Below are 598 nucleotides of genomic sequence, written 5' to 3' on the forward strand. Positions count from 1 at the left end.
TGGATTCTTAGATGAGAAGGATGAATCAATGAATCAAGTTTTTGGATTCTCATGTGAGAAGGATAACTTGGAGAATGCATCAGAAACTGTGATGCCAGTGAATCCTGTGGTGGAAAACTTAGATACTGTGATGATACAAGCTGAAATGCAGAAAAACATTGAAATTGATGTGGTTAACGATGATGTTGCTAAGATTCAAAAAGTGATCAGTTTTACCAATAAGTTCTGCCTACAATGTGTTCGACATAAGTTCTCCACATAGAGAAAAACTACACTCAAAGAAGAAGAGGAGATGTTTGAAAGCTTGGAGTTTCAAGTACAAGCCTGACAAGAGCAGAATTAGGAAACAACATAATCTGGCATGGTTACACACTTGGATTAGAAGAGTGTTTTGGAAAAAAATCAAGAGTGAAAAAATACATATTACTTCAGAGATAAGGGGAATCTGGTTGAGAAGGGAACTTAAGCTAATGAAACTCATGCTTCAGCATTGTTTGTTGATTCAACAACATTCTGATCCTCCATCTCTTTTAATCCATAAATGGAATCCTGGTAACATTGAGGAGCGGTTTGAGAGCTTTTGGACAGATATGAGACT

The sequence above is a fragment of the Capsella rubella genome, unplaced genomic scaffold (assembly GCF_000375325.1).
Source record: "Capsella rubella cultivar Monte Gargano unplaced genomic scaffold, Caprub1_0 scaffold_9, whole genome shotgun sequence".
Classification (NCBI taxonomy): domain Eukaryota; kingdom Viridiplantae; phylum Streptophyta; class Magnoliopsida; order Brassicales; family Brassicaceae; genus Capsella; species Capsella rubella.